The sequence below is a fragment of the Cricetulus griseus genome, chromosome 3 (assembly GCF_003668045.3).
Source record: "Cricetulus griseus strain 17A/GY chromosome 3, alternate assembly CriGri-PICRH-1.0, whole genome shotgun sequence".
Taxonomy (NCBI): domain Eukaryota; kingdom Metazoa; phylum Chordata; class Mammalia; order Rodentia; family Cricetidae; genus Cricetulus; species Cricetulus griseus.
The window spans coordinates 208,822,822-208,850,346 of record NC_048596.1 but is presented as its reverse complement, the minus strand read 5'-3'; the positions used below and the strand labels follow the sequence as shown (position 1 = coordinate 208,850,346).

The 27,525-nt window shown below is 38.5% G+C and overlaps 1 long non-coding RNA gene across 1 annotated transcript; it reads right to left on the bottom strand.

Moving 5' to 3' along the window:
- Positions 1-26,050, bottom strand: LOC118238465. The gene is made up of 2 exons (XR_004768893.1): positions 25,994-26,050; positions 1-832 (listed from the first exon to the last, which is right to left on the bottom strand). It is a non-coding gene; the product is annotated as an uncharacterized LOC118238465 (long non-coding RNA).
- Positions 26,051-27,525: the final 1,475 nt, after the last annotated feature.

The following is a 27,525-nucleotide window of genomic DNA, read 5'->3' as shown; positions in this document are numbered from 1 at the left end:
TGACAGAGTGAAAGAGCATAATTTTATTTTCTGAGATGGGGGGGTGTCTCATTATGTAGCCCAGAAAGACTCCAAACTAGAAATCTCACTGCTTCCCAAATGCTGCAATTCCAGGCTTGTGCCACCATGCCCAGCTAAGACAGACTTGAAAGGCAACCCAAGACTGAATGTAATTCCAGATCATGCCCATAAGTTAAGTGGTTTTCTGCATGGCTTAAATGACCTGGCTTCCTCAGTGATAAAATAAGAACAGAAAACGACTGCCTCACCGAGTCTGAGAATCCAAAGCGGGTGCATGGAGACAGTCTAAGCATGGGCTTTGTTGTTGTTGATGATGATGATGTTTGCTTTCTTTTTGGTGGTTGTTGTTTTGTTTTTGAGGCAGGATCTCCCTGTACAGTCCTGGAACTCATTATGTAGATAGACCAGGTTGTCCTTGAATTTGTCCCTGTGCTTCTGTTTTACCCTTCCCGTGTGCTGGCCACATCTAGCTCTTCCATCTGCTTTCGATCTGGCTGATCTGGTCAGTTCTTCATCTTTAAAGTGAGTCTTAGGGACAATGGGAGTCAGAATGCATGATGGGAGTGCTGTGCTCTCCTTCTGCCTAGCTGTTCTCCAGCTCAGCTTCCACTGGTATCAAATACAGGAGCCTGACTTTCCAGGACAATGGGGTGCTGTTGGGGAAGCAAGCCCTGGGCAATGTTGAACATTCTGTTGCACATTTTTGCTTCTTGTATTTCCACAGTCTTGAATGTGAGCAGTTTCTTCTCCGCGGCACATATTCAGGGTCACGAGACCCCTAGAGTTGCCTACTTCAGTGTTTCACCAACGTCTATCAGATATTTAAAGAGATTTTTAAATGGTGAGAAAAGTGGAGACATTTCTCTACTCAAGTGTTAGTATTTCTAGTTCAAGATGTGTATAGTGCAATGCACACACGACTGTCAACAAACAACAGTCCCCAGGTCCATACAAAAGGTGACACCTATGTCCCAAGCTTTGCTGACCAAGTCTCATCCTCTGCAAAAGAAGGAGCTGGCTCCATCAGGGCAGCCCTGGGGCTCTGCCAGGTGTTCAGATTTGGCTTTGGGCCATCATATGGGGACACTTCAGGAGACAAAGGGCTGGCCTTCTTGTGACCATGGTGGTTAATATTGATTTGTTAACTTGACAGGATCTACAATCACCTAGGACACAAACTTCTGGGCATGCCTGGAAGGGAGCTCCTAGATTGGGTTTATTGAGGTGAGAAGATCAACCCTAAATGTGGGCAGTACTCTCCCATGTGCTGGGCTCCAGACTGAATAAAAGGGAGAACTGAGTGTCAGCATTCATCCTTCCGTGCTTCCCCACTAGGCGTGTAAACCGACTAGCTGCATCAAGTTTCTGTCACCAGGATGTCCCTGCCATGATGGACTGTATCCTCAAATTATGAGCCAAAAGAACCCCTCCCTTCCTTAAGCTGCTTTTGTCTGAGCAACAAGAAAAGAAACTACTGCAGTAAATGGCAGGGAAGAATTTAAGGCTTGAAAAACCAAGCAGAGCTTTCTTTCTGGGAAAATGCCTACAGAACACAGACAGAAGCTGGGGAGATAGATAGCTCAGTGGTGAAGGGCCTGAAGTGCAAATGTGAGAACTGGAATCTGGACCCCTCCAACCTACACAAATGCCTGCAGACACGGGAGATCTCCTAAGCAAGCTGGCTAACCAGACCAGGCTAATCAGCAAGCTCTAGGTTGAAGTAAATGACCCTTTTTCAGCTTATAAAGGTGGAAATGATCAAGGAAGATACTGGATGTCAACCTCTGGTTTGACAACCATACACACACTCACACATACATACACACACACACACACACACACACACACACACACACACACACACACGTACATGCACAGGTATGTACACACACATGGGGGTATATGTTCATGCATGTAGGAACAACACACACATAGATAAGAACAGAGACAATCTGTTCACATTGTTTGGCTCAGGAAATACACTCTCCTTGTTTTTGCACAAACCACATGTGTCAATTAGCAAAGCTTCCTATGTGCCACTACCCAAAAATCACCACAGCCTTGATTTCAGATAAAGCTGACCATGGCTTGATGTCAGAAATGGTTCACTCCAGTTCTTGCCTCCAATGCAGGAAATATTTAACTGATTTAGAGCAGAGACTCTTCCATGGACTTTTGGATGTCTTCAAGTCCACAGTTCGGTGACTGGGGAGCCATTTCTGACTTGTCACATAGAAAGGAAGACAGGAATGCCTCTACAAATATTACAACCCAACGGAGAGCATGTTCTTTGGAGCCAGAAAAGCTGGTTCCACTTTATGAACCAGGAGATAGCCTCTTGGGACCTCACTGCCCTTTTCTCAAAAAACAAAACAAAACAAAACAAAACAACAAAACAAAACAAAACAAAAAAAACGAGGATAGAAGCCCTGTGTGTTTGGGTGGTGATAATAATAGAAGCAGCACACTACTGTTTATTGAGCATTGTGTTTGCTCTCAGCACTTGATGTGTTGTGACTTATTTAATCTTCACAGCACAAAGACATAGATTCTGTTGTGGTCCAAGGAAAACCCTGGTGCACAGAAAAACACACAGTGGGAGCCATTGTTACTAATAATCATGACATCCTTGATGTTGGTATAGTTTCAAGTGGTACAGCTAACACACAAGAGCGTAGAGGGAGTGTCTTCATTTAAATGCATTATTAAAGCCAGGGGACTAAGATAAATCACTTCATGCCTCTTTCTCCATAAGTAGTCAGGAAACATATTTATTTTAAGTGAGTCTTTTGACCTAAACAGCCCTATAAATACATGATTAGAAACTGAAATTATTTGTAAGTCCTAGAGAGGGGAGAGAACGTGGACAGAGGAAGGAATAAACAGGTTTGTTTTTTAATGTCCCCACATTAAAGTGTAAGGATTCTCAGACTGACGGAGGAGGCTGTGACATAATGAACATGGAAAGACCTGTGTCACATTGGTGAGTTATAGTAACATACCACCCTAAAATCTTCCTGAAAGGAACAAACAAGCAAGAAAAGCTGCCAGCACCCAGAGGTGTCAGCAAGTATCAGCTGTCCCACAAACCATGCCCCAAGCCAGAGGGCAGCTGAGAAATGTCTTCAAACTGCTCACAAGAAATTGTTTCAAACCTAAAATACTTGACCGAGGCACTCTGTCAATCAATCCTGACATCTTATAAAATATTCAAATGTTCAAAACCTTAGCTCCTATGCTTGCTCTTTCTCAGGAAACTGCTGGGAAATGAACTACAGAAAAGAGGAAGTTGTTGAGGAAGAAGGAAGACCATAGATACAGGAAACAAGATGTGGGAGACAATGGACACCCAGGAGTTAGAGAAGGCAGGTCCCAGAACAGCATCTGTGGCGCAGCCTTAGATAGCAGTCCCTGCCCCTGCCTTGAGCAAAAGGACTGAAAATTGTAGGAAAGAAATCTCTAGAAACTGGAAAAACAAACTGATTTGCCATGTTTAGCTTTCTGAAAATGTTATTTTTAGTTGCTTGACGTTATAACACAGAAAACTTACCCCAAAGACAGACACACAGAGACTAAGCAAATAAAAACATAAAGGAGATTACTAATTCTAGAAAGAAAAAAGAGTTGTATAGAAAAAGGGAATAATCTAACTGCACAATGTAAGATGTAGAGTCGTGCCCCCCCCCCACCCGCCATGGGTGTAAACAATGAAAGCAGCTGAGCGCATTCCGGTGGAAGCAGGAGGTGGAGGGTGGGGGATGAGCTACTCTCACCCATGCGATATGCTGTTCTCCAAAACACTCAATCCACTATTGGATTGACGAGAGACAGACATCTAGCGCTTGAGTTTCCCTGCCTCTGGGTAGTCAGTTTAGGGGATTAAGAGGACTGGGGAGGGCCGTATTGACTCCCAAAAATAAGACTCTAGGTTTTTAGATTGCAAAATGTACTAATGGGTCATGTGTTGTTCCTTTGTACAGTAAAAATAAATTGTTTCTAAGAGGGTCATTTTAATTAGGTGGCATAACCAGAGTTGAAATTTAAGGAATTGCTTTTAGATCCATTCTAATGGTAAAAGGTTACGATTTGCTCTTAACAAAAACAAACAAACAAATAATAATAATAATAAAAAACAGAATACCCACCATATACACACACACTTGATCACAGGAAATTATTCCCAATGCCCCAAACTAATAGAAACTAACAGAAAAACTAAGAATGAGAGAATTCATAAAGGAGGCAAAAATGAGAGAGAGGGGAGAGAAAGAAGAGCCAAAGTTAAAGTAACAGAAGACCTTGTGACCTGCTGGCCAGTCACACTGAGAGATGGGGTGTGGGAGCTTGTCTCTTCAGCTAGAAACAGGAAGACATATGACCCCAGACCCCGGGGCCTTCCATATCCACCAAGCAAAGGAAGCAGGAACCAGAAGGCAGGACAGCAGATAACCCGATTTAAAACTGCCTGCTAAACAGATTTACTCTCTCCTTGCAGCCTTGGAATAGAAATCTACGAAAATACGTACATAAGAGCAGACCAAAATGATTATGACTTGAGGGGGGAGGACAGTTCCTGAAGAAGTGAGGAGCTTTCTCCCTAAGTGTGACAGAAGCAAAGGTCATATGATGGGCAGCTGTCTTGTTTGGGGACACAGAAGGGTGTAGAGCAGTTAAAGAACTGTGAAGGCTGTTTCTCTGCCTAATGGGAAATGGATTCTGAGTCTAAATTAATACTCTCCTTTTCAGACCAGCAATGTGATCCAGCTGTGCCGATTCTGGATATATAATCTCTGTATCATTAATATAGAGATACCAGCATATCAGTGTTTGTTGTTCCACGGTAACCAAGTTGTGGAATCAGCCCAGACATCCAATGGAGGAACAGATAAAGAAAATGCAATAGAGTCTCGTTGAACCATAAAGGAGAATGAAAAGATGTCACCAGAAAGAAAAATGGTACAAGAGGAAGCCATGATGCTAAGTGAAATAAGCCAGAGTCACAATGACAGACACTGCATGCTTTCTCTCATGTTTGCAATGTAGTATATACATGTGTGTGCATGCATGCATGTGTGTACATGTGCGAGTGTGTATGTGTGTGTGGTGTGTGTGGTGTGTGTGTGTATGACGAGTTATGAGGGTGAAAGGTGTACTACCAGGGTTATGGAGGGGAGAGGCGGGGGTAAGGGGACAGAAATGTTCATGGGTGTGTTATCTCTATGTATGGAAATGCTATAGTGGCTCACTTGAGTATAATTTAATTTTGTGCATTTAATATAGGCTAACAAAATTACTCCCCCCCATCTATATTTTAATAACTATGAATGCTGCCTACATTTACAAATATTTTGATCTCTTGGGCAAAATGATATTTAGGCCTCAGTTTGTTTGTCCAATGCACTGTGTGGTTTGAGAGCTAGCACCCTCTGTGGAAACTTCAGGTCACAGGCAGATTATTTTGAAGTGAAAGTGTCCATTCAGATACCACTAACTATTTATGGCAAGAAAGTCTGAAGTCTCTTAAACTATGTGAAAAGAAGAATTTTTTTAAAAAAGCACTAGCTTTTCTACAAGTACAGGTGTTTACTGTTTCTCCCCGGGGGTGGGACCTTGGGCCCATCTTGTCTCTGTGCTGGGGATTTTGCCTAGAATGAGCTTGTGTAGGTCTTCTGTGTGCTGTCACAGTCTCTGTGGGTTCATATTGCAACAGCCCTATTCTGTTTGTGAAGTGCTGTTTCCTTGAGATACAAGTAAGACCTATCCCTATTCCTGCCGGGAATTAGTTCTTAGTGAGGTAACCAATGGTCCTCATTAGTTGTAGAGGATGCACAGGAAATTCCATCCAGTTTATTTCCCTTCCATGCTAATAAAATGGCTGAAAATCACATTTATTAAACAATACTGTTGAGCACTGTCTTCTAGGTTCTCATGACTCTGCAGTAGGCCAAAGCTTACAGAAAATCTTGTCATTATTATCCCTGCCTTGAATACAAAATCCTGAGATCTGCTTGAATGTTAAAGTCCATTTCCTTTTATGAAAATATGCTGGTGAATCAAGTTTGTAAGACTTTTTTTCATAAAATATAGGAAATTTGGGCCAGAGAAATGGCTAAGAGGCTCTAACTTTGTGATCAAGAGGACTGCAATTAAGATTCTTAGAGCCTATGTCAAAGCCAGGCAGGTATGAGAACTGCCTATAGCAACACTCAAGAGGCAGAGGCATGGGTACTCTGGGTAAGCAGTCTAGCTAGACTAGCCAGAACTGGCAAGCTCTGGGTTTAGCAAGAGACCTCATCTTGATCAAGTAGAAAGGGTGTCAACCCCTGGCTTCCATATGCATGTGTACCCACACACATGTCACCCCAACATATGTGAACATACATACACACATGCACGCACACACACACACACACAACACACACACATATACACACAAATACACACACACACATACACACACACACACACACACACACACACACACACACACACACACACACACACACACACACACACACACACACACACACACACACACACACACACACACACACACACACACACACACACACAAACACACACACACACACACAAACACACACACACACACACAAACACACACACACACACACACAAACACACACACACGGAAAAGTATGGGAAATGTATAAAGACATTTGCTAAAATTACTTCTTGAGTTAGGAAACTTTAGGTTGGAGATTGGTTGATTTCTGTAACTATAATTTCATGAAAGGACAGAAATTTTCAGTTACTCAGCGCTTCAACTATGTATTTAATCCTGAAGTAAATTCATGATGTCCATACCACCTCCTGTGCCATGCACTGCCTACAAATACAGTATTATTTTAAATGTAATTTCTGATTATAACCCAGTTCTATTTTGATGTGACTGGGTCTCATTTTGTAACAACAACAACAACAACAACAACAACAACAACAACAAAAGTTACTTCAGTGTGAATCCCAAGATTAATCAACTTGTAGTAGTCATAGAGGTATATTATCATATAATCATCTTATCTAGCCTATGAAGACTCTCCATTGATTCTCACTTAGCATTAACAACAAGATCAATAAATCTAGAGTCTTCAACAGTCATTGGCAAGTGGTCATTCCCCAATCTAGTTGGCCAATTATGTATAGGATTCTTGATATACCACACCTGCAAGGGGTACTGGGAAATCACAGTCAGTAATGGGAGCACAGACAGGGCAAACTTGGACATCTATGTTCCTTCCTAACTGTATCTCCAGAACAATTTAGCTCCTTTTCCACACACCTCAGTTCTCCACACTCCTCAACTGTTTTAGAACTCCCCATGCCAGTGAGACCATGAAGTACTGTCTTCCAGTGCCTGGCTTATTTCATTTAACATACTGATCTCCAGTTGCATCCACATTGGTGCAAATGCTCAGATTTTGTTTCAAATGGCTGAATAGTATTCCATGGTTTATACACATAGTCCACATTTTCTTTATCTATTTATTGTGTGAAGGGCACTGACATGCTTCCCATTCTTTGGCTACTCTGAATAACACTGCAAAAAAAAAAAAAAAAAACATGGGGAATTAGAAGTCTCTTCACTATGCTGATGTAATTTCTTTTGGTTACATATTGAGCACATATATATTTATATATATACATATATATGCATGTATGTATGTATGTATGTATGTATGTATGTATGTATGTAGTGTGACTGCTGGGGCACATGGCAGCTCTAGTTTTCTTTTGACCTTACTAACTCGCATTCCCGTGTACATTATGTATGGTGAGAGTTCACTTTTCCCCATATCCCCACCAGCACCAGCTGTCTTTCCTACAGTGAGGTGGTAGCTTCAGTTCACATTTCTCTGATGGTCAGTGGGGCTCAGCATTTTTTTCACATGCCCACTGATCTTGTGGTTGTCTTTTGAGAAATGTCTACGTAAGTCTGTTATCCAGTTTTACTTTCATTTTTTGGAGCAGGGTTGGAGTTTACTAAGAGATTTAAATACAGATTTTAAACACAGTGGGGGAGGCCACTCCCAAGAGCACAGGCATGGGGTTCAGAAAGGACAGTTGCCTCTTAGGCATCTAAAAACTAGATTCTTAGTTTTGACTATTGTTTCACTTGAGTTACTTATTTTTCTGAATATTAACTCCTTCTTAGGAAGTTTGCAAATATTTTCTTCAGGTGAGGGTTTAAAGGAAGTGAAGAGAACACAATGCTGTAGCTGGCCAATGAGAAAGCAGATAGCCACCCTGCCTAATGGAGCCACATGTCACCATCACTTAATTTAATGAATATTTATTAGCTGACTAGTATTTGCAAGATTTTAGTGAGACCAGCTGTGGATTTAAAAATTTCACAGTTCTTTTCCTTTAAAAGCTGTCTGTCTAATAAGAGGGATAACACAAGCACACAGGCAAGTTTTCTTCAACACAGATTATACTAAAAGTCCCAGGAGAGACACAAGCCAAGTATTCCAGTGGTGTAAAGGAAGCAAGGTCACATCTGGCTGAGACCAGAAATATTTAACAGAGAGTGAGGAAAGGGAGAAAGAGAGTACTAAAAATAAGTAGATCACCATAAACAGAGATAGGAAGAGCCAGCAGAGGAGCCGGACAAGCATATCTCTTCCAGGAAGAGATCCATGATGTAAGCAAAGACTCTGGAAGTGTGGAGAAAATGGCATGTTCACAGAGCAGGGTGCCTGCAGCATCTCTGCAGATACCATGAGCTGTGAATGTCCAGCCTCCTGTACAGAATGCCACAGTGTTTGCATGGAGCCTGTACCTATCTCCTGTGCAAGTTACATCATCAACAGCACTGGGGTGATTTTTGAAGTTGAGACAAAACTGGGCCACACAGTAAGCCCTCAAAAATTTGAAATATGTAATACCATTTAAATGTTATGTGAAGACTCTACAAAAAGCCATAATACTGCATTGTTTAGGGAATCCTGACTGTTTTAAAACTATATGTTAGGTAGGTACAGACACAACTCTTCCTTAAGCCCTTTGGATCTGTGGCTGGTTGGGGATCTGTGAATGAGATAAGGATTGTGAGGTCAAAAATAGTCTAGTGTGGCTCACACCTTTAATCCCAGCACATGGGAAGCAGAGTATATGTGCTATATGTGTAAGGCTTCTCATCATTAAAGGAAGATCGGAGATCAGGAGCGGCCAGGAAGCTAGTGCTGGTGGCAAAGTCTGAAATGGCTCTGGAATTCCCTGGCCAGGCTGAATTGATGAGTCAGCAATCTCTAATTTCTTCTTTTTAGCCAGCAGGAGTGCTCCAGAGCCTTCCTTAAACTTGACTTTAAATATAAATGCGTGGGAGCAGGGGTGGGTGGAGGTTGGGGTGTAACTTGGTAATAGAGTATGTACTTTCACACAGATGCATCCCTTAGTCCAACCCTGTGCATTGCAAGAATACACAATTTAAAAAAAAAAAACAAGCATAGCTGGGACTGCTTTAAATAAGGGATGATATGAGACACAGGATTCCATTATCCATGGGAAAATAACCCATTTGGTGAGTTGGCTGTCTCCCCTCTATTTTTCTGGCAGTTTACATGTACTGATCGTTATTACTTCCTCTGCACTCTGACTTGGCATCCACCCTCCAGAGGCTTACCTAATTGCCAACGTGTTCTTCACTGGGGATCTTTTTTCTTGAACTCACTTAATAAGGACAGCAGGATCTCAACTGCCTCTCTACAAAGACCCAGAAATATAGCCAGAGCCAGGAAACCACTGTCTCTCCCCACCCTCCCCTCTCTGCAGCCAGACAGGTGTTTCCTTGTCTCCAAGCCTAGGATAAGCCTAGGAAGTTCTATATGGAGGAAGAGACAGCATGTTTGCTGTATGTTAAGTAAGACCTGCTTCCTGCAACCTATGGATATTTTTTTATATTACTGGTAACTTCAAAAGCATTTTAAAGGCCACATTTAAATTACAAACATTAAAAATTCTCTCTTATGTTTAAATAAAGATCACTAGACTCCTCCCAAATTAATCTGTCTGCCATAACGTTTTAAAGTATTTAGTTTAATATTGTTAAGTGACTTCACTCAACAACATATAGAAAGCTGAGAGATACAGACACACACACACACACACACACAACACACACACACACACACACACACACACACACACACATATATATATATATATATATATATATATATATATATATATAGACAGGATCTTGGTATATAGCCCTCCTGTTCAGCCTGAAATTTGCTATGCTTCATATTTGCAGCAATCCCTGCCTTTGTTTCCTGAGTAATGGAGTGCAGGGGTCATTAGCGCACTGGCTCTAGACTGTCTTCAATGGAAAGGACAATGTGAAAAATGAATCTCCATTGTAGAGTATGATTGAGTATGCCTCAAAAGAAAACTGTGATTTTCTGATTGAGCAAGAAAAATAAGAAAAATTAAGATTTCTCCTGGCTACTTTATGAGATCTTGTGGCTGGAGGAGCGCTGCTATGGAGAGATGCATGGAGCCTCATCCATTGTGCACTAAGCCAAGTCCCAAGCTATACAGTTGATGTGACCAGCCTTTATTGTCTACCCAGAGAGGAAAGGGGAAATTTTGCTAGGGAAAGACTATGATCTAGAGTCTCTATGCTTTTTTAATGCATTATATCCATAACTCAATAAAAATGTTACTCAGAAGTCATGCATGGTGGCACACACAGTAAGTATCAAGAGGCTGAAGCAAGAGCAGCCATGGCCAGACTAGACTACAAATATGTCAAGAACCTAATAAGTCAATAAATAGATAAATACTTATATTCTATGGATCATATGAGTTTTAAAAACTACTGTATGTGAAATTGCTGGGATTAGCAGAAAAGGACTTTGAAATAATTATAATTAATCTGGTAAATGAAGTAGAAGAAATTAAAGAAAGTATACTACAATACTTTAAAAGTCAAGATTGGATTTTAAGAACACAATGTATAAGTTTAACAGCAGATTTTATACAAGCTTAAAGGTGTAAACTCCAAAGTAGAATAATCTGAAAAACTGACATTGATGAACAAAGTACACCAAAGAATAGAATATATTGCAATGCACATACTACATAATGGAAATGTTCAAGATACAAGTTCTTGGAGTTTCCAGAAGAAATGGTGAGAGAGAGTAAAACTTCAGTAGTATTTGAAGAGATAAAAATTTATGATTCTAGGGCCAGAATCATAACAAGATGGCCCAGGTTAGGTAAAGTCATCTGCCACCAACCCTAACAACTTAACTTTTATTCCTGAGACTCCCATGGTGAAAGATGAATACCAACTTCTGTAAGTTGTCCTCTGACATCATAGGTACACTACATCACACGCATAACCCCAGAACACATATACATACTTATGGACACACATGCATGCACACAAGAATAAATAACAATAATTTTAAAGATACTTTTCCAAATCATGAAGTTTTAAAGACATAGACCATTAAGCTCTGAAAACCTCAAGAAGAAAAATTCAAAAGTTAAGAATAAATGTTCCTAGAACACAGAATAAAACTACAAGAAAAAAAAACTATCTTAAAAACAGCCAGAGGGAAATTTTTACCTTCAAAGGATCAATAGATTGAATGATAATTTCTCAACAGATTTAACAGAAAACAAAAATAGCATTGCATATTTAAGTAGAAAGAGAATAACTGTGGATCTATAACTGTCTCTAACAAAAACCAAAGTGATACATGTGACCATTCCAATAGAGCAGAAAAGGCATCCCATAAAGTTCAACATGACCTCATAATAAAAGTGCTTAAGAATTTTGAAATAGACAGAACATCAAAATAATAAAGCTATATAAAACAAACCCATTGCTAACATTATACTAAACGGTTAAAAAAAAAGAATGAAAAACAAAATACCCTGAGTATTCCATCCTACTTAAAATCTGGAATGAGATGTGGCTGCTTGGTTTTCTTCAGTTTTATTCAATACAGTTACTGAAGTCTTAGAGTAGTAAGACAAGAGAAAAATATAAAAGAGATAAAAATGTAAAAGAAGAAATAGAATTATCCCTAATTGCAGATAACATGTTGTATATTTAAAACTCTTTGGACTCCACCAGAAAACTTTTAGATCTGATAAATACTTTCATTAAAGTTACAAGATACAAAATAGTATTTTGCATTTATACCAATAACATATTTTTCTGAGCAAGAAATTAGGAAAAGTATCTTATTCACAACGCCTCTAATGAATGAATGAATAACCTAGGAACAAACCTAGCCAAGTGGAAGATATATATGGAAACATTTTGATACTAAAAAAGAAATTGAAAAAGATACTAGATGAAGGAAAGACCTCTCATGTTTCTAGGCTAGCAGAATTAGTATAATGAAATTGCTATATTACTAAAAATGATTTATAGATTCAAAGCCACCCTTGTGGAAATCCCAATGACATTATTCACAGAACTAGAAAATATAAAAGTGTAAAATCAAACACAGAAACCACAAATAGAAAGAACACTGTTGGTAGTGCTACAATCCCTGATCTCAAATTATGCTACAGAGCCACAGTGGCAAAGACAGCATGTTTCTGCATGTTATTGGCACAAAAACAGATGTGTAGTCAGTGGAATAGAAGAGAAGACCCAGAAATAAGTCCATATATCTATGATCACATAATGTGTGACAAAGGTATCAAAATAAAGTGGATAAAAGGCAGCCTGTTCAACAAATAGCGTTCGCAAAACCAGCTATCTATCTGAAGAAAAATGGAATTAGATCCATCTCTCTCACATTCCACAAAAGCCAATTCTAAATGGATCAAAGACCTTAAGATATGAAGTGTTGAACAGCTAGAAAAAAAAAACCGGAGAAATCATTTCGAGATATAGGCATAGATAAAAATTTCCTGCATAGAGCTCCGATGGTATAGGAAATATCCCTGAAAATTAACAAAAGGAATTACATGAAATTAAAAATCTACACAGAAATGGGAACTAGCAGCAAAGCAAACAGACAGCCTATAGAAAAAGCTTTGACACCTATATTTCAATATACAACTGCAAAATTTAAACAGCAAGAAAAAAAACAAAACCTGATGATCCATAGATGGGTGAGATGTCAACTTCCAGTCAGAATGGCCATCATCCAGAAAGAAAAGACAAATTCTGTTGACAGTGGCCCTTATACTTTGCTAATGGTTGTGTAAACTTGTTCAGCTACTATGGAAACCAGTGGGTGGACTTCTTAAAGGTCTAAAAATAGAACTATTGTATGCTCCAGATAGTCCTCTTAGGCAACTACCCAAAAACCTCTATATCCCTACCACAGAGGTACTTCCACATCTATCTTCATTGCTGCCCTATTGGTAATAGCAAGAAAATGCTAGCTTTATGTTATTATCCCTCAACAGATGAATGGATAATAAAAATGTGGTAGAATGCACAATGGGCTTCTCATCATCCATAAAGAAAAGCAAAATTATGAAATTTCTAGGAAAATTGATGGACCTGGAAATAGTATATTAAGTGAGGCAAGGCAGGTTCAGAAAGATAAATATTGCACATTCTCTTTCAACTGTAGATCCTGGATTTAATGTTTATGTAAGTATGTGTGTGGTGTGAATTGGGAGTAGGCCATAAATCTAGAAAGAGACCATAAGAGTAAAAGAAGAGTATTGAGGAAGGAGGTGGTATTCATGTGATGGGAAAGTGGAAACGACATTGCTGGGGGTGGATGGACACAAAGGGAGGACAGGGGAATGGGGAGGGCAAGATAGAAGAAGCAGAAGAGGAGAGATGAAATGTAAAAGCTACCAGGCCCTAGCATTATCCAGGAAACACTGAAAGTACTCATCTGTTTTAGGTCACAGTGTCCAGCATGTGAGCTGCCATCTCCAGAGGAAAAGTTAAAGAACAGATAACAAATTACCGACAAAACAAAATAATGAAAACCTGATGAAAGTGGTCAAGGAGAACAGAAGAAAGAGTATCACACAGGGCTGAGCGTTGGTGGTGCACGCCTTTAAGCCCAGCACTCAGAGATCCCAGAGGCAGGCGGATCTCTGTGAGTTTCAGACTAGCCTGGTCTACAAGAAATAGTTTCAGGACAGTCTCCAAAGCGACACAGAGAAACCCTGTCTTGAAAAACCAATGATGATGATGATGATGATGATGAGATGATAACCACACAGATGAGCCAAATAGGAGACAAAGAAATGATTTTAGTCTAACAATGTCAAAATGAACTAAATATTCCAAATGAAAGGCAGGGATATTCAAAACACAAAACAGTCATTAATCTCTATAATAGTTTACTTATATGAGATATACTTAGATATGAGGACTCAATTTGAAAGTAAAAGTAAGGGAAAGATTCTTTAATTATACTAATAAATGAACAGATTTTAAAAGAAGATACATAAATGACTGATAAAGAGGAACTTTTCATACTGATTCAGAGATCAATCCAAGAGGAAATAAGATTCTTAAATATATAAATTACAAATTAATAGCACTAAAGAAAGGGATTTACCAGAGTATAACCAAGGAGGGATTTTAACACACACATCTAAGCAACTGATGGAACCATCATGTCAAACCTTAGTAGGACGACAGACCAAAACAACACAACTAACACACTTGATCCAAGATACATCTAAAAGCAGTCTGCTTGGCACACAACAATATCTAGCAATATTTGGGTTCATAAAAATGTCTCAAAAAAGTTTGAAGACTGAAGTCACTGTGTTTCTTACTACAGGAAGAAATTAATACTCACCCAGCTGTTTGCCAACAAACACATTATAACAATAAAGATAAACAAATAATCATAGAAAAAGTATGAAGGAAAAAAAGTAATACTCTGCATTAAATTATAATGAGTAAATAACAAAATTCATAGTTCATAGCCAAAACCTTACTTAGTAGGACATCATATTTGAATTCTATTTATGAAAAAAAGAAAAGCACTGAACTAAAACTTAAAATGGCTAGAAAAAGAAAAGCTCATCAACCGTAAGGAAAGTGAAATGATGAAAATGGTTTTTAAAATACACAATAGAAAGCAATTAAACAGAACAAGGAAACTTACAGAAAACACAGAGCACACACAAACTTGAACACAAGGAAAAAGCAATGGGCATCCTACAGGGTCCATATAAATACAGAGAGCCCTTTCTGACTTAAACACAGGAATAACAAACACATGTGCATCACACAGATTTTACAAATGTAGAAACCTGTGAAATGGCCAAATGCTTCCAAAATTAAAACTCAACAGTGCCAACAAAGAATAAATAAAACATCTTGGGGACTGGGGAGATGGCTCAGGGTTTAAGAACACTAGATGCTCTTCTAGAGGTCCTGAGTTCAATTCCCAGCACCCACATGGTGGCTCACAACCATCTGTAATGAGATCTGGTGCCCTCTTCTGGTCTGCAGGCATACAGACAGACAGCACACTGTATATGTAATAAATAAATAAATAAATAAATAAATAAATGCAACATCTTAATACATAAATGTAATTTTAACATAAAGTTATAGCTAAACCTTTATTTACATACCATACATATATTCAAGAGTGAAGTCTGTTCAGGAAAACTTTCCCAGATGGTTAATCTGACAGAATCTTCTAAAAGTTGTAAGATTCTTTTTCATTAATAAATATCACATCGCATAAGGAAGTAAGAATTACAACTCTTTAACAAACAACAGTCAACAAAAAAACTGCAGAACAGTTTTTCTCTTGAAAATAATTTAAAAATCCTAAATCATGGAATTGTAGATCATAGTTATGTAAAAAAAAAAAATTAAGAGTGTTACTAAACAGAGTTTATTATGGACAAGTGGGGATTTCATAACAATTAAAGTCAATTCATTTAATTCACTTCACTAAATAAAAAGGAGGAAACAACACACTCATTTTAACAGAGAACAGACATGTGATAAAATCCAACAAAAATAAAACTCCAAGATGTATGACTAAGAATCCAAGATATCACTAATCTGATGAAAGCTATGGTTTATTTAAATAGGTTCTTTGTGGCACTCATTGGAGAATCTCATCTAAAACTACATGGAAAAGGAGTGGGCAAACAAACGGGCATCTAAAAAAGAAGAAGAAAATAAAATAAAAATAAATCCAAATAGGACAAAATAAACAGAAAAACGAAACAAAACAAAACCCTAGCTCTTGTTTCCTCGCCCTTATATTCCTTTCTCTTCCCAGCCATATTCGTCCTTGTCACCACCTCCTTAGTACTGGGATTAAAGGCATGTCCCTCCAAGTGCTGGAATCACCTTTGTGTGAGCTCGGTTTCTCTTTTAGACTGATCAATTTCATATAGCCCAGGGTGACCTTGAACTATCAGAGATCCATCTGCCTCTGTCTCCCGAGTGCTGGGATTAAAGGTGTGTGCCACCATTGCCTGGCATCTATGGCTAACTAGTGTGGCTAGCTTCGCAAGCTTTATTTGTTGGATAATAAACAAAATATCACCATGGGGCAAGGGGTGGGGGTGTCAGCTCTCCTGATCTCATGCCCCCAGGGCTGGCTCACCTTCAAACTGAGAACAGGGTCAGCTCTACTGTGCTACCCAGGAAGGATGCAGGGCCTGCTCTCCTGTAATCTGTAATGGGTGAGGGGCAGGGCTAGCTCTTAACTCTCAGGAACACAGGGGCAGCTCTCGTCTGCCACAGGCAGCAAGGGGCAGAGGGGGGAGGGCATCTTTCTCTCACCCATGCCACCCATGACAGATGATGGGGGGTGGGGTCAGCTCTTTTGCACTCGGGACCTCAGAGTTGGTTCACATACATGACCAACAACACGATCAGCTCTAGTCTGCTGCTCAGATGGGGTGCAAGTCTTTCTTTATCTTCCAATTTCTGGCTATTATGAATAGAGAGCAGCAATGAACATGGCTGAGCAAATACCTCTGTGGTAGGATATAGAGTCCTTTGGTATATGACCAAAAGTGGTATAGCTGGATCTTGAGGTCCATCTATTCCCAGCTTCCTGAGGAACCACCATACTGTTTCCACAGTGGCTGTATGAGTTTTCACTTCCACCAGCAATAAATGAATGTTCCCTTTAAACCACATCCTCATGAGCATGAGTGTTCCTTGCTTTATTGATCTTGACCATTCTGACTGGTGTAAGATGAAATCTCAAAGTAGTTTTGATTTGCATTTGCCTGATGACTAAGGATACAGAACATTCTTTAAGTGTTTCTCGGCACTCTGTGTTTCATCTCTTGAGAACTATTTAGATCTGTATACCATTTTTAATGGGTTGTATTTTGATGCCCAGTTTTTTTAGTTCTTTATATATTTAGACATTAGTTCTCTATCGGATGTGTAGTTGGTAAAGATGTTTTCCCATTCTTTAGGCTGCTGCTTTGCTCAAATGATGCTGTCCTTTGCCATACAGAAGCCACTTCATGAGGTCCCATTTACTAATTTTTGTTCTTGGTGCCTGTTATCAGTGTTCAGTTCAGAAAGACTTTTCCAAAGCAGAAGAGTTCAAGACTATTAGAGACAAGAGATCTAGGGAATCATAAGGCCATATTTTAAAAATCTGTAAACCAACAAGTTGGAAAACCTAAAAGAAAAGAAGAAGAAGAAGAAGAAGAAGAAGAAGAAGAAGAAGAAGAAGAAGAAGAAGAAGAAGAAGAAGAAGAAGAAGAAGAAGCCGGGCATTGGTGGCACACGCCTTTAATCCCAGCACTCAGGAGGCAAAGGCAGGCCGATCTCTGTGAGTTCGAGTGCCAGGATAGGCTCCAAAGCTACACAGAGAAATCCTGTCTCTGGAAAAAAAGAAGAAAAGAAAAGAAAAAGAAAACCTAAAAGAAACAGATAACTTTCTTGATATGTGCCACCTACCAAAGTTAAATCAAGAACAGACAAGCAATTTAAACAGTACTATTACCCATAGTTAAATAACAGCAGTAATTAAAAACTTCTAACCAAAAAAATAATAATTTTTTTAAAACACAGGGCCAAATGGGTTTAGCACAGATTTCTACAAAACTTTCAAAGATGAATTAACACAAAACACAAATACCTCCAAAATTATTCCTCAAAATAGGAACGGAAGGAGCATTGCCTAGTTCTTTTTACAAGAATGAAATTACTCTAATGCCTAGCCCATGTAAAGATTCACAGACAATTCCCTTATGAACATTTCCCTTGGATGCAAAAGTTCTCAATAAAACACTTGCAAACCAAATCCAAGAACACATCAAAAAGATCATCAAGTAGGCTTCATCTCAGGGATTCGGGGATAGTTCAACATGCATAAATAAATAAATGTAACTCGCCATATAATCAAAAAGACAAAAAAACACATGATAATTTCATTAGATGTAGAAAGGCCTTTGACAAAATCCAGCACCCCTGCATGATAAAAGTACAGGAGAGATTAGGGATAAAAGGGATGTACCTAAGCATAATAAAGACAATTTACAGCAAGCCCAGAGCCAATATCAACCTAAACAGAGAGAAATTCAAAGCAATTCCACTATATTCAGGAATAATACAAGGTTATATATCCACTTTCTCCATATTTATTCAATATAGTATTTAAAGTCTTAGCTACAGCAGTAGGACAATTAAAGAAGATCAAAGGGATTCAAATAGGAAAGGAAGAAGTCAAAGTATCTTTATGTGTAGATGATATGGGTTTTTTTTATTGTTTTTGTTTTTGTTTCAGGCAGGGTTTTCTATGTAGCCCTGGCTGTCCTGGAACCTACTCTGTAGACCAGGCTGGCCTCGAACTCAGAGATCTATCTGCCTCTGCCTCCCAAGTGCTGGGATTAAAGGCATGGATCACTAACACTGAGATAATGTCTATATATATAAATGACCCTAAAACTCTACCAAGAAACATTGACACCTGATAAACAGTTTCAGTAAAGCAGAAGGATACAAAATTAGCACACAAATCAGTAGCCTTCCTAAATACAAATGGCAAATGGACTGAGAAAGAAATTAGGGAAACAATATCTTTCACAGTAGCCTCCAAAGATATCTTGGAATAATTCTAACCAAACAAGTCAAAGACTTGTATAATAAATACTTTAAAATGCTGAAGAAAGAAATGAAGAAGACATCAGAAAATGGAAAGATCTCCCATGCTCATGGACCAGTAGGATTAATATTGTGAAATGGCTATCCTACCGAAAGCAATCTACAGATTAAACACAATTTCCACCAAAATCCTAACACAATTATTCACAGAACTTGAAATGACAATTTTCAGCTTCATATGGAAACATAAAAAATCCAAGATATCTAAAACAACCCTGAATAATCAAAGAATTGTTGGAAGCAATCACAAAGATCTCAACCTGTACTGTAGAGCTACAGTAATATAAACAGCATTATATCAACATAGAAATAGACATGGTGATCAATGAAATCAAGCTGAAGACCCAGACAAGTCCACCCACCTGTGGACACCTGGGGTTTGGGGTTTTGTTTTTAAATAAAGAAGCCAGAAACAAACACTTGGGGCAAGGGGATGTAGGGGGAAGACAGCATCTTCACCAAATGGTGCTGGTCAAACTAGATGACTGCATATACAACAATGCAAATAGATCCGTACTTACCACCATACACAAAACTCCAAATGAATCAAGGAACTCAACATAAGACCAGATACACCGAATCTGATAGAAGAGAAACTGGGGAGTAGTCTTGAACTCATTGGTACTGGCTAGTTTTATGTCAACTCGACACAAGCTAGAGTCACTTGAGAAGAGGGAACTTCAATTTAGAAAATGTCTCTACCAGATTGGCTAAAGGGCAAGAATGTCTTGCATTTCTTGATTGATGACTGCTAGGGGGCATCCTGTTGTAGGCAGTGCCAGCCCAGGCTTGTGGCTCTGGGTGCTATAAGAAAGCAGGATAAGCAAGCCATGCAGAACACAAGGCAGCAAGTAGCACTCCTTCACGACCTCTGCTTCAGTTTCTGCCTCCACGTTCCTGGCAGGTTTGAGTATCTGCCCTGACTTCCTTTAAAGATGGACTGTGATGTAGAACTGTGAGCTGAAATATATCCTTTCCTAATTAAGTTGCTTTGGGTGGTGGTGTTTTATCATAGACATAGAAATGCCCTAACTTTGAGACAGTGGGAAAGCTTTAGTTAGAGGGAAACACTAGAAGAAAATGGTTAGCCAGAAAAACTGTGAATAGTGAGACTGAGCCTGGGTGAGTGCAAGGAAAACCCTCAGGTGTATACTGGCAGGTGTATACTGGGACAATACCTTAGGAATAATGAAAGAAAACCTGGTAAATATTGGGAGAAGACCTAGCTCAATACTGGGAGAACACCTGGGTGCATACTAGGAGAACAGCTGTGTGAGTACTGGGAGAAACCTTGGGCTAGTACTGAGACTAAACTCTTTTCATACTGTGAGAACACCTTGTTCAGTAGTGGAAGACCATCTGTGTGGATGCTGAGAGAATTCCTTCAGGATTAGTTAGCTAACACCTGTGCGAATACCGGATATCTGCATAAATACTGGGAGGACACCTGTATGAGCACTGGGCAAAAACCTGGATAAATACTGGGAGAACACCTGGTTCAATACTGGAAGACCATGTGTGTGAATACTGGGGGAACATCTGGATAAATATTCAGAGAGCACCTGGGTGAATAATGAGAGAACACCTGGATTAGTACTGGGGAAACACCTGGGTAATTATTGGATGTATTAGTCAGGGTCTTTAGAGAAGCAGAACAGATAGAATGATTTGTAAATCGTTGATTTATAAAATAGGATTTACTTGTAAGAATACATACATGCAGGATTTATTAGAATGGCTTACAGGTTATGGTCCAATTCAAACATCTGGTAATTGTTCATTTTGTGAGGTTGGATGTCTCAGCTGCTCTTCAGCATATGCTCAAATCCTGAATAAATAGGCTCCAACCCAGGGAGAAAGCAAGCTTCCTTCTTCCATGTCCTTTATAGCCATCAGAAGGTGTGTCCCAGATTTAAGGTAAATCTTCCCACTTCAAAAGATCAGGACTTAGGTTGGATCTTTCTACATCAAATAATTCAACCAAGAAAAATCCCTCATTGGTGTACCTAGGTTCTTGTGGTTTAGTTAATTCCACATGTAGTCAAGTTGACAACCAAGAATAACCATCACACTGGAAGAGTACCAGATAAGTAATGACAGACAACCTGGGTGAGTTCTTCGAGAACACCTGGTTGAATACTGTAAGAGCACCTGGGTGAGTTCTGCGAGAACACCTGGTTGAATACTGTAAGAGCACCTGGGTGAGTTCTGTGAGAACACCTGGTTGAATATTGGGAGAACATAGGTTTGAATACTGTAAGAACACCTGGTTGAATACTGTAAGAACACCTGGGTGCATACTGGGAGAACACCTAGTTGAATACTGGGAGAACACCTGGCTGCATACTGGGAGAATATCTCCCTCCCTGAGTGCATGCTGGGAGATGCTCTGCATGAGCACAGTCTTCTCTGCTTACCAGTCACTACCTTGCCCAAGGTTTTGGACGTCTAGTCTCTAAAATGGAACCTAATTTGCACCCACATCATAGGGTGTTACGATCATAGGAACATTTATGAGTGTATCATGCTCATGATAAGGAGTCATACAATAATTGTCACCAACCAGGTTAGAAGTCATTCACTTACCTGGGCTTCCATCTTATTTTCTCCCTTCTTGTTATTAGTAAGCTTGTATTATGCAGCAGAAATATTTTATTCTGATATATCAAGTAGGGGAGTAGCTAGAAGCCAGAGTACTTATCTACTGGCTGTAAAGTAATTCTGGATTGTTTTGCTTTCTAAATTCAGCTCTCTTTAGGGAACCTGAGTGCATGCACTGTCCATTGCTTCATCACTGAGAGCATTTGATGCCTTCATGTCCTGGTGTTAAACTAAAAACGACTATCAGCAGTAGGTACAGACTTAAATGATCAACAATTTTCCATTATAAAAAAAAAAACCTCAGTCCTTAGAACAGCATGACTCAAGGATTATGGATTTTCCAAGTATGTTATAATCTTGGGATGGGATCTTCTGATGGCAAGGAATCTACATAAATTGTCCACTTGATGTATTGGTGATTGAATTTTACTGAATTACAATCATGACTATAGTTTTATTTTCTGAGATTATAATTAAATTTCCCCTTAACCTTCTCTCCCTCCAAACCCTTTCTTATGCCCTCCTTGTTCTCTTTCAAATTCATGGCCTAATTTTTCAATACTTCTTGTTACACACACCACATGGACACACACACAAACACAGGATACACACACACACACACACACACACACACACACACACACACACACACACACACATATATATATATATGGATATACATATATTACATAATATATATATATATATTACATAAACACAACCTTTGCAGTCTATGGGTTACTTGGATATATGTTTTCAGGGCTCACTACTTGGTATTGGATATCCACTTGATGTACTCTTCCCTCACAAAGACTATTACTTTCTCTCAGAATCCTTAGTTACCTGCAGTCCTTAATGAAGGGCAAAGGACTGTTGGGCTTTCCCTCAACCACCTAGCATGTCTATTGTCATCCTCTTTCAGCTCCTACTTAGGCAGTCACTTTGGTGAGACTTTATGGGTGTAGGTTCTGACATTTCCAGAAGACACAACCTCACAGGAACCTCTGTCTCTAACAATCTTTCCACCCTCTTCCACAATGATCCTTAAGTCTTGTCTATGAAGTGGTGTTGGTTCTCATCGAAGGCCTTTTCTGCATCTAATGAGATGAACATGTTTTTGTCTTTAGTCTATTTATTTGGTGAATTACATTTTTATTTACATGTCAAGCTTTTCATGTATCTCTGGTAAGGAGCAAACAATGTGGCAGATAATTGTTTATGTGTTCTTGAATTTGGTTTACATGTATTTTATTGAGATCTTTTGCATTTATGTCCTTAGCTATAGTCATCTATAATTTTTGTTTTTGTTAGGTTTTTGTATGTTTTTTTGTGTCAGAGTCATACTGGCTTTGTAAAATAACTAGAAAATGTTCCTTCAGTTTCTGTTTTGTGAAATAATTTGAGGAGTATTGACATTCCTTCTTCCTTGAAGGTCTGGTAGATTTCTACACTGAATTCATCTGACCCTGGGCTTTTATTGGTTGGGAGATTTTAAATTATTGCTTCTATTTCACTAGAGGTCGTGGGTCTGTTTAAATTGTTTCATAGTATTTTAAATTTGGTAAGTCATATGTATCAAGAAATTAATACGTTTCCTTTTGGTTTACCAGTTTGGTAAAATACACGTTTGTTCTTATGATTCTCTGAATTTCCTCAGTGTCTGTTGTGTTGTCTCACTTTTCATTTCTAATTTTATTAATTTGGATCTTCTCTCTCCATCTTTTGGTTATTTTGATAAAGTCTTGTCAATCTTGATTTTCTACAAGAACCAATTCTTTGTTTCATTGATTACTGTATTTTTTGTTTCTATTTCATTTATTTCAACCCTGAATTTGATTACTTATTCCCATCTATTCTTTTTTGCATATTATTTGTCTTGCTTTTCTAGAACTTTCAAGTGTGTAATTAAGTTATTAATATGGGATTTCTCCGTTTTTATATAAGCACGCAGTGCTATGAACTTGCCTCTTAGAAATGCCTTCTGTGTCTTATAGGTTTGGGTATATGGTGTTTGCACTTTCATTCAATTCTTCTTGAATTCTGTCTTGTCCCAATTTTCCTTTAGTAGGGAATTGTTCAGCTTTCATTAGTTTGTATACCTTTTTTTCTATTTCTACTGTTTTTGATATGCAGCTTTAATCCATGGTAGTCATGGATGCAGGGTGACATTTCACTATTTTTGTATCTCTCGTGTTTTATATATCAACGTGTGGTTGGTTTGGGGAAGACTTCCAATGACTCATGAGAAGTAAATTCTTTAGTCATTGGGTAAAATGTTCAGTCGGTCTAACTGATTTATGATTTAACTCCAGCATTTCTCTGTTTTTCTATTTGAATGAACTGTTTATTGGTGATAGTGAGGTATTGGAATCATCCATACATGTTAGTGTCAACAAGTCATTTTTGCTATAATAATGTACATTTTATGAATTTGTATGTTCTTTTGTTTGGTGCATAAATGTTTCAAAGTATAATATCCTCTTGATGGGTTTTTTTCTCTAATGAGTATGCAGTATCCTTCTCTATCTAGATTAGTTTTGGTTTGAAGCCTGTCTTATCAGGTACTAAACTAGCTACACCTGCTTGCTTCTTGGTTTACTTGCATGGAATACTTTTTTCCCCATCTTTTTACCCTTAGATGACATCTGTCCTTGGTGGTGAGATATGTTCCTTGGATACAGCAAAAAGATGCATCCTGGTGTCTAGTCATTATTTTTAGTCTGTGTCTTCTTATTGGCAAACTGAGACCACTGAGTTATTAATGAGAAGTGACTATTAATTCCCATTAACAACAATAACTTTGTTGTTGTGGGTCCCCCATTTTTAATTACTATCTGTGATAATTTATTCATTGTAATCTCTTGGGAATAGTTTTTGCCTTCTCAGACTAGTGCCTTATGTACAGCTGGATTGGTGGAAATGGCTTAAATTTTTATCATTAAAAGTTTTTCTTCCTCTGTTGATTGAAATTGATAGTTTTTCTGAGTACAATAGTTTGGGCTAAGTATAACAGTTTTTGGTCTCTTGGAAATTGTAGAACATCTGCCCATACCCTTTTGACTTTTAGAGTCTCCATTGAAAAGTCAGGTAATATTCTAACAGGCCTACCTGTATAAATGACTTAGTCTTTTTCCCATGCAGTTTTTAATATCCTTTCTGTGTTCTGTTCATTTAGTGGTTTGATTATTATGTGTCAGTGGGAGCTTCTTTTCTGGTACTTTTTTGGAGTTCTGTATGCCTCTTGTACCTTGATAGGCATTTCATTCTTTAGATCGGGAAATTTTTCTTCTACAATTTTATTAAAAATATTTTCTGTTTCAACATCAGTTTATTCTCTTTCCAGAGTTTGTAGATGTTTTGTACCTACATTTTTTAGATTTAATGCTTTCTTTGACTGAGTTGTCCATTTCCTGTACCTTGCCTTCATGACCTGAATTCTATCTTTCATGTCTTTTAATCTGTTAATGAGGTTTACCTCTGAGTTTTTTGTTTGGCATACTGAATTTTTCATTCCCAGTTTTATTTCAGTTTGGGTTCCCTTAAGTGGTTCTATTTCATTGTTAAATTCTACTTTTGTGTCTTGAATTGTTTTTATTACTTAATTCAATTAGCAGTTTGTGATTTTATGATCTTCATTGTTACTTATTTATATCCTTTTTAAAGTCTTTGAACATATTCATAATTGATATTTTTAAAATAAGTCATTGTCTTATGACATAACAGTGTAAGTCCTTGTCTAGGCTTCAACTAAATTGCTTTCCTGAGGGCCTAACACAACAGTTTCTGGCTTTTGAAAGAGACATATTATCTTGGTTATTTATGTTTGTGTTTCTATGCTGGGGTTGGTATCTGGAGTTAAGATGTTTGAGGTACTTCATTGATGTAGATATTTTGTTTTTGTAGGGTGGCTATTCAATTTTGGGGGCTTGCTGTTTCCCTATCTGGGTCTTATAAAAGTGTGGCATCTGTGGAGTCCTTGAGTTCTAGCCAAGTTCTACAGGTCTGCAGGGACTCATGATAGAGCAGAGACAGATAGGCCAGAGGGGAGGCTGAGAGGAATGGTGGAGAAGAACTAGAGGGACCCTGGGTCTGCACCAATAGGCAGAGGCCCTAGGGGATGAGGGCAGGTAGAGAGGAGAGAGCCAGTCTGGAGACCCTGGAATGGAGGACAAGAAGGGGAATGAAGGTTCCCCCGCTGGAGTCCCAGACTTAGTGTGTCAAGGTATCTGATTCTGGTAAGTGCTCACAGAAGATAATTGTTTGAATTATTTTTAATATAAAAATACATACCATCGAGAAAGTGGATCCTTTACATGTACTGTCTCAAATACATGAAAAAAAAACCCTAGAAACAATATAAATACCTTTTAGTAAGGGAAATGCTAAATATATTATGACATTTCACTATATTGGCACATTATACAAGTTTTATAAACAAGGTAGATATTATACGTAAAAGAGTAATATAGACGGGCGGTCGTGGCACATGCCTTTAATCCCAGCATCCAGGAGGCAGAGGCAGGTGAATCTCTGTGAGTTCGAGACCAGCCTGGTCTACAAGGGCTAGTTCAAAGCCACAAAGGACAGCCTTCAAAGCCACAGAGAAACCCTGTCTTAAAAAACCAAAAAAGTAATAATATAGACATTTATGTATGAAAATGTATTCATGCTGCAACTATACTGATTAAAGAAGAAGTTGCAGAATATGGTCTCGAAATATGCAAAAAACAAACCAATCCCAAACGAAAGATAAACACATTGGCATATATGTGGGGAGTTTATGGGAAGGTGCAAAAGTATTTTTTAATGTGCTTAATTCTGAAAAAAAAATACAGATGCAGGGCTATGAGGCTGTTGGGGCGATACTCATCCGATAACCTTCTAGTTTGGATATCTTAGCAATTACTTTATAAAAATAAATGGCATGCAAGCTTTTTGTTCTCTAATGAATAGGTTAATTTAAAGCATCTATCTTAGATGTAAGAATAAATCATACAGTAATTTGCTAAATGTGGTCACATTTAATTAAAAAATACATTGGTAGGTGTATTGAAAAATCCAGCCATAATCTAATGCCTAAAACTTAGATGGTACATTCAGAAAGTATTAGTTTACGAGAATTAAATTTTATTATTTTTCCAAATAAAATTTGGTTTTATTATTTTTTTCTCCCTTCTTCTTCACCTTCAAATACATTGTTAAAAGATTTTTAAAAATATATTGACTTGACAAAAAGAAAACTCTTTTTGAATTTTGTTTCCATGGTGGCTAATTCAAAGTATCCAGTAGAATGTCCAATAACTGCTAACCCCAACAGTATGATTTCTTTTATTATTAATTTATTTTTTAAATTCTACAGGTATGGGTGTTTTGTCAGCATGTGTATCTGTGCACTGCTTGTATCCCTAATGCTCACGAAGGTCAGAAGAGGGTGCTTCATCTCCCGGAATGGAGTTACAGGTGTTTGTGAGCCATCAAGAAGGTGCTGGACCAAACCTGGGTCCTCTGAAAGAGCAGCTAGTGATCTTAACCCTTGAGCCATCTCTCCAGCCCCTGCCTTCTTTTATTGATACAGTACTGTCCTTTCCAGCAATTGCAGTGTGTTGTAACAGGAGGAAATCAATTCACAAATGGTATCTGTTAAGACTTGTGTGCTGGTTAATTTCTGTCAATGTGGCACAAATCTAGGCACACCCAGGAAGAGAAAAGCTTGACTGAGGAATTGACTCCATCAGACTGGCCTGAAGCTGTTTGTGGGGCCATTTTCTTAATTGCTAATTGATGTGTAAAGGTTTAGCCCATAGTGGGCCATGAATTCCTAG